The following is a 7,488-nucleotide window of genomic DNA, read 5'->3' on the forward strand; positions in this document are numbered from 1 at the left end:
CTTTTTGAAGATGGGAACCACGTTGGCCCTCTTCCAGTCCTCTGGGACCACATCAGAGCACCACGAGTGCTCATAAAGCCGTGCCAGGGTCCTGCAATGACCTCGGACAATTCCTTTAGGACTCTAGGATGGAGATCGTCCGGGCCGGCTGACTTGAACACGTCCAGCCCCTCCAGAAGCCCCCTAACTAGTTCCACGCTAACCAGGCATGCCTCCCCCTCTGTTACAATACCAAAAACTGAAAACACTTAAGTTTTGACAAAAGAAAAAAAAAATCACCATTTCCTTTGGAGAAAATATATATTTCCCCCACTAATATCTCTAACATGACTCCTTGTGCTTCAACAATGATGGAGCCAATTAACCTGCAACTGCTGTTTAAACAAACAAATAAAAAAACCCAACAACCCAGCCCCCCTGCACTTGGGCAGGAAAGACCGCTGAGGTCAGATGATCACAGCAAAGCGGGCATCAAGATGTTTTTTGAAGATCGGCAGGATGGGTGACTGTACCACCTCTGGGGGAAACCCTCAAAAATATATATTTTTTTTACTTTTCTCAGGTGGTCTAATGAGTTTTCAAGCTTGACAAAAAAGATTTTTTTCTGCAATTTCTCTGTTGGTCTAATGAGCTTTCAAGCTTGCCAAAAATGCAGCTTCCAAAACTGCCGAAAAACATATTTTTTGCCACGTCCCAGTTGGTATAATGAGAGGTATCATTTTGGAACCCAGAGTTCAAGGTTGTTGCATTTCTTTCTGTCTCGGACCACCACGGCTACCACAGACACGCTGGGCAGCCTCTGGGTTTCTCCTGGGCAGGAGCTAGCACACTTCGCATCCTTCAAAGGCTCCCGGCCCGGCTAAGCACCGCTGCGGTGAAGCCCGGCACCCCCCACAGCCCCAAAACGAGCGAGGCGCGGGGATGGACGAGGCCCAAACGGCCTCCAGTCACGCAGGAGCGAGCACCGCCCAGCAAAGGCAGCCGCAGAGTCGCCTAGGGCGACCCAGAGGGTGCTGAGGCTGAGCCCGGCCCCCACCTCCACCGGCCCGGCGCAGCAGGAACCACCGATACCTCCAACCGCCGCAACCGCTCCCGCCAAGTCCAGTCAGGAGGCCGTGCCGATGAACGCTCGCGAGAACACCCGCTCTCGCGAGATCTCGCGGCAGGAGCGGCCTCGTGGCCTCACGCTGGCGCATGCGCGCTGGTGCTGAGGCCTGTCAGTTCGAAGATAATGGTGGATGGTCCCGTCGCTTTCTGGGCTTGGGGCTGAGAGGAGCTAATGATGGCTCCTGGCGTGGGGAGCATACAGACAGTGCCCCCTCGCTGCCTCGTGCACTTCCTGTTTAGGTTCTGGTTGTGGCCAGGGTTTAGCAGCTGCAGAAGCGGGTGGTTCCTGCGCATTTGTGCTTGGGTCGGTTGCTTTGGGCAGGGATCGTGGACTCCACATCCAGTGAAAACTGGATAGAAACCAGCTATAAAGTTTGCAAGCACTAACTTTGAAGCTGGTTGGCTCTTTGTATAGCTGGACGGAGATTGTTATGGCTTGACAATTGCCTCGTGGGTGTGGTCAGCGTAAATTTATGTTGAGATTAATTAGTTAATTGCCTGATATACATAATACAGCAGGGGCCTATGTGCCCTCTTGAGATCCCTTCCAGCCATCATGTCCTATTGGTCTACGGTGGGTGGTGGTTCTCAGGGTGCCACAGCACCCTGGGGTGCCTTGAGATCTTCTCCCGGTGTCACTTGATAGCTGCACGAACGTGACTCACAAGATAAACCCAGAGATTTCAAATGGAAATCCCTAGCATTAAAACAGCTGCTGTTATCTCTCAGTTCTTTGCAACAGAAGAACAGCTCTGTTGTTTTTCTACAGTCAATGAATTAGTGAAAACAGGCTGGCATTTTCTGTGGGTTGCCTTGAGTCTTAACAAGGTTGTAAACCACTGTTCTGTGAGCTAGAAGCTGGGTGGGGTTTTTTTGGGTTTTGTATATTAAATTTTGTATAATATTGTATATTACACCTTTTCACAGGGTTGCAGATGTTTTAAGAAACACAGCAATTTCTGCATATCAAGTGCCGTAAAGTGTAATGTAGCCATGCTATGCAACAAAAATAAGATGGAGATGTCAGATGTTTCTCTTATGGCCTCTACTGAGACTCGCATTTTGCAAAAATCACTACATCAGTTTCCAGGTGGTGAAATTCATAGATTTATAGACATTAGAGTTGGAAGGGACCTCAACAGATCATCAAGTCTGACCCCCTGCCTAGGCAGCAAAGGGCGCTGGAGTGAGATGACCCCAGCCAGATGAAATGTCGGGTACATCAGAAAAGGCTTATGTTGAAATATTTTCTGCTGTCTAATAGACTGCATTTTTTGCTCTTTCCACCGTTCATGTTTTTATCTGAGCAAAATGGTTCAAGTTAATGGAATTTATTCAAATACCTTTTCTGTGCAGATCTGTTTTTACATATTTCCGTAAAGCCATGAGCTAATTTGAGACAATCGCTGATATTTTAGCTTCCTTCTGTTAACAAGGCAAACACAGTGCTGACAACTTTTCAGTTAAAATATAAGGCTATCTACTTTGTCAGAAAACAAAACACTTATCATCTGATATTGTAAAACTTTTACCATCTAGTGCAGGAATATTTTTATAAGAAAGAATCTGTGCAAAATAGCAAGCAGATGATTTGGTTATCAACCTTCCCACTTGTACATCTACTTTCAAGATAAAAGAAATATTACCAATTTGTGGGAGACTATGGGATCAGAGCATGATGTACCATTGTTGCAATAAAAGGCTGATAGCTATCCAGAGGAAACATTCTGGGATTTTTATTTGAACTGAGAGCCAGGCTATAGACTGCTAACAACCTGAAGTTGTTTTTTTTCTGTGGGATGCAGTAAGATGTGTTAACAAGGTGACATATTTGTTTTAAATCTGAATGAATTGGTTACCTCAAGAAAGCAGGAACACACATTTTGCTTTACTGGTTTCCATAATTGGTTTCATGAAAATAACTGCCCTCTGGAAGAATAATCTGTTAGAGACTGAACTATGAAACACTACCTTAACTTTGCAAATTTTGACTAAAAATGCCAGCATTCAGCTTCCCACTCAGATTCTAATGAACCATCTCATTTGACTGAAGAAACAGTTTGCAACTTTAGCTGTGTTCCTGGACGTGTCAAAATAAGCACAAGGCCCATTTCAGTTAACAACTGATGATTGTCAACAACTGAAATAAAGCAGTTTATGAAGCTACCCTGCAATCAAAATGTAAGCACATAGATTACCTGAATCTTTCTTTCTGGTTTGCTCTGAATGTTACGTATCTAAGATCCTTGGCACACATTACACTTAAGACATTATTCACCAGTTAGCTATGTCTTACATTGTTAACTGGCCACACATTAATGCAGTTAATGGCATGATAAAACAAGGAATAAACAACAAAGTTATTACACAAAAAATGTGTAGTAACTTTGTACAGTAGTTGGTTCCTATCATACTATTAACTGAACATGTGGCCAGGCTGGGGCTCCCAACTTAAGGGGGTGCCCCAGTGGCTGGGAACCCCATCAGCAGATAGGGCTTCCAGTAGTAGGACCGCACCATGTGCCTCCACAGCTGCAGTTTGCTACCTGCCTGTGCAGGGGGAGCTAGGATCATGATCCTGGGCTCCCTCTACACCAGCAAGAGGACATGATGGGATCTGACACTGGTTCCCACAATCATGAATCCTGCCATGCACATGTGGCATGACAGGAAGCACAGTTGTGGGGGTCCTGCATCAGATCCTAGTGTGCCTTCACTTGCATGTCTGCCATGGGTCTAACACTACCAAATGGTGCATTAAAACGTGTATTTGTATGTAACTGGATTCAGTACATGGGTTTCTGTCAAGTTTGGTGAGACTTAATTGCATCAACTAACTCTAGCCTTGACTTCTTCATTGGTTAAAAAATAAATGGTGGCATTTCTCAAATCTAGCAGATGACACCTAAATTACAAGTCATGAACTGTTAATTGTACAGTTCTCTGACACCTCCCCCCATTTCTATATGAAAAATTGAAATCCACCGTGTTGAAATTTTAAGTATTAGAAATGATTTTCTGAAATAATTTCTCATTGAGATAGGTATGTTGGTTAATGACCATCAAAGTAATTATTGCATGCTTCTTATAGATTAATATAAACACCATAGTTCAGAATATTTAGATTTTGTTTAAGCCAAGCAGCTCATAACTACTTCTTTATTTTTCCTTTTTTTTTAAACTTAAAGCTGAAATTCTGAAGACCAAGAATGTTATGTTAGATAAGTGCTGGTAGCAGCATATGGATGTATACCATCTGTTGGTACCCTGTGTACCATGCATACCAACTGTTTCCAAGCCTTACCTAAGGATATAGGCAGATAAACAAGTCACTGTGAAATAAACTTCAGCATGAATTTAGGATATGAACCCACAACTAAGTTCGTACAAGGTAATCTAATGTTCTGAGTACTAGTTACTGTGCAGTAATTACCCATGTGCATGCTTTTATCCCATGCTAAATTGAATTACCCATCCCATTTTAATTGAGGAGTAATCAGTCTCACATTTACCTTGAGGTAAAAACATGTATTCAAGCAATAACTACAGAATAGCTGATATACTCTAACCCAGTGGTGCTCAACATCTGGCCTGCAGGCCAGACACACCCCACAAAGCCACGTCATCCAACCTGTGGAGCTCCCCACAGGTCAGTGGGAGTGGGGAGTGATGGCAGTGTGTGGAAAAGACTGACCAGACAAGCCATGGAGGCGGTGGGATGCCACGCCAGAAGACAAATGCAGTGAAAGTGAAACCATGGTGAGTGGAGTCACCGCAGGTAAAGATAAAAAGGAAAAAAAATGGCTGAGCCTAAAGGAGCCGGGAACGGCTCCCACGTCAGCATGGGTACACTTTGTAAGAGTGTGCCGGGACCGATTGGTCGGCCAGATGCTTGGGGCCGGGATAAAAGGCCTGGCGGAAGACAAGCAAGGGGGACTGGAAGTGGAGTCCCCAACCGGCCTGGAGGGGCCAGAGCTCACAAGCAGTCCCAGTGAGGGGACCTGGTGGGTATCCCAGGAAGGGGTCCCTACAAGAATGCAGGACCAAAGAGGGCCCGAGGATATACTTACAGCGTCAGCGTGGGTAGAGGAGGTCTGTAGTGAAGACTGGAGCCCAGCAGGACCCAGCAGTACCAGGATCCAGATGTAGCTGATGGACGGCGAGTACCAAACCCGGGGAAGAGGTGACGCACCAGGGTACGGAATGGTGCCGAAGCCGGATGCCATATAAACGGAGGGAAGGGGGCCGTAGGAGAAGCTTGGGATAGTAACATCACCACTAGAGATCCCAAGAGCCAGAGCGCTGGGAAGGTTCAGGACATCAACCTCGATGACACAGGTGACAACATCACGGTTGGTGTTAGGCAGGGTGTAGGGGTGTCAGAGCGCCACCAAGGAGGAACAGTGAGAACTACCAAGGGAAGGTGCTAGGTGAGGCAGGACCAAACATCGTCTGTCCAGTCGGAACATAACATCAAAGACGTGGCAGATGAGGCCCCCCGGGGAACCAACCCAAATTTACCCCAATAACCAAACTCTTCATCTGTAAGAACCATGGCGAGGTTCAAGACGAACCCATATACGTGTCACCCAGGGGAGAGACACGGAAGAGTACACAGTGTTAATTGCCACTATGTTGCTGCCAAATTTTCAGACCCGTGAGGAGCTCCGTGACCCTGTGTGCTAGTTAGTGCTGGCACCTGGCCAGATAGTGTTCAGAGTTGGGCCATGCACTGGACTGAGTCAATGCACACAGCTGATTCTGGTACACAGGGTTGGGCCAGCATGTTGGATCATATGACCTTGCACTGGCTCTAACCCTTAAACTAGTCCTGTTGGCAGGATCCAGCCCACGAACCAGATCTATACATAGGAGACTGGTTCCATGTCACTCATCTGTCCACGGGGCCAGAAGTTTGAGCACCGGTGCTCTAAACCCGTACCCTAACTTACACATGATAACTGGTTCATGTGCCCATGTCCTAAGGCTGAATACTAGGAGTGAACTCTCAATGGTCTGAGGCATTTGAATAATTTGCAGGATTTGTTTTTTCCTGTTATTTAATTGTATTAGTCTCTACTTCTGCTATAAGAAATGCTTTTGGGCTTCTCGACACCATGAAAGACAACTGCCTAAAGTCTTTATTAATATTTTTCTCCCAGTACACTTTTTTGTGACGGTGAGAGGGGAAAACTGGAAGGTGCACTTTTTCCAGGGATATGGCATACCAGAAGATCTGCAAAGTTAGGCAGATACTGGAAAAAATAAAGTATTATTTTTATATGGTACCCATGCACCTGCATATTAATTATATTCAGAATATAATTATTTCTGTGTTCTAACTAAAGTGCTCTTAAAAGATATGGGGTGAATAGAATATGTTTTCTATTGTTTGGCAGTGTTTTAGCTTTGTAGTATATGTATACCACAGGAGGGAGCTGTCTCTTAAAAGGAAGTAATCTGTTACATTGGAGAAAATACTAATATGTCTTATATCTTTTGGACTCTAGAAATGGCTAAATAGCTAGATATATAACCTTGCTCTAACACTGTTATAGAAAAAATGCGTTAAAAGGATAGAATTAATGCAAACACTGTGAGAAACTGGAACTAACAAGACAAAATATTTTCTGTTTTAAAACTTAAAATTATATTAAAAATCACTTTAAGAGCATGAAAAAGAAAAGGACAGACTTTTGGAATGTGGGTATGTAATTAGTGCAGGCAGTTACTAAAGATCCTTGTGCAATTGCACTATTTGTGTATTCAGGCAACCAATCAGATATTTAATGATTCATTTTTCATTAATACTATCACAATTGTACAATACTTATTAATAATGCAGTAAATTCTGAGCACATTTTTCTATGCCAGTAGAGTTTTACAGTTCAAGAAATCTGGCTAATTTTAAAGTAATTTTTGGTGCTATGTCAAATAATATATGATCGTTCTTTATATTAAATAATGGCTACATATTTAAAAAATGTAACCTCTTCCAAAAAATATTGGGTAAAACTATTTCAGTGGTAGTAGGCAACCATCATCTGTCCTTCTGGATCATGGTATATGCATGAGAGGTCACCCAGACCTTTGACACGCATGCCTAGACAGGATTACAGAGCAGCAGGGGCTGCCCAGACCTTCCACCCCACTTTAGGCCATTGAGACAGAATCCAAAGGCCAGGCTGAGTCTAGACATTCGGTGCCTTGATGGCAGTAGTTATGTACTCATCAGGAATCAAACCCAGGTCTTCTGTGTGGCAGACATGGATTCTACCACTGAATTATGACAGCAGCTATTTTAGTAGTATCTTTTAAATAAATTGAAATCCATAGATGCATCTCAGGCAGGTCCAAGGAGGTGATCCTCCCCCTCTGTGC

At 44.2% G+C, this 7,488-nt stretch overlaps 1 protein-coding gene across 1 annotated transcript in view; it reads right to left on the bottom strand.

Annotated features, from left to right (window-relative positions):
- TIPIN (TIMELESS interacting protein) overlaps positions 1-1,136 on the bottom strand; it is a 17,916-nt gene extending 16,780 nt beyond the window's left edge. The window contains exon 1 of the mRNA XM_019533847.1: positions 1,072-1,136. The gene's annotated coding sequence lies outside the window, so the exon portion shown is untranslated. The remainder of the gene's footprint in view (positions 1-1,071) is intronic.
- Between the last annotated feature and the right edge of the window lie 6,352 nt (positions 1,137-7,488).

Source organism: Crocodylus porosus, unplaced genomic scaffold (genome assembly GCF_001723895.1).
Source record: "Crocodylus porosus isolate Cpor-Errol unplaced genomic scaffold, CroPor_comp1, whole genome shotgun sequence".
Classification (NCBI taxonomy): Eukaryota; Metazoa; Chordata; order Crocodylia; family Crocodylidae; genus Crocodylus; species Crocodylus porosus.